The sequence below is a fragment of the Ostrea edulis genome, chromosome 7 (genome assembly GCF_947568905.1).
Source record: "Ostrea edulis chromosome 7, xbOstEdul1.1, whole genome shotgun sequence".
NCBI classification, from domain to species: Eukaryota; Metazoa; Mollusca; class Bivalvia; order Ostreida; family Ostreidae; genus Ostrea; species Ostrea edulis.
In genome coordinates, this window is record NC_079170.1 from 62,831,451 (window position 1) to 62,831,876 (window position 426).

At 26.3% G+C, this 426-nt stretch overlaps 1 pseudogene; it reads left to right on the plus strand.

Annotated features, from left to right (window-relative positions):
* The window catches only part of LOC130048733 (uncharacterized), a 1,280-nt pseudogene extending 1,060 nt beyond the window's left edge, over positions 1 to 220 (plus strand).
* Positions 221 to 426: the final 206 nt, after the last annotated feature.

The window sequence follows — 426 nt, forward strand, 5'->3', positions numbered from 1 at the left end:
CAATATAAATCTGATTCTAAGCTAAGAAACACCTACCTTAGAAACATTTATAATATAACAGAAAAATATTACTCTGGACAATGAAAGATACATGTTACAAATATATTTTAACAGTAATATACATGTACAGTTATACGGTACCAATAAAGTCTTAAAAATTACTGTGAAATTTATTAGAGACTGTTTTGAATATAAAAGTCAATTATTTTCGACTGCATAAAAATTATGTAAACATTATGTATTGATGTTCAATGGCCTTTGCCAATTATTGTGGTTGTCTTTGTGCCAATAAATATTTGTATTTGTATTTATAAACAAGGCTCGTGACATGTATTTGTTTACATACTAGGTTACCTATACTATTGAAAGTTTTGTTTATAACAGATTTGTTAAAACACTCTCTAGTGTTTGTCACATCTAATTTTG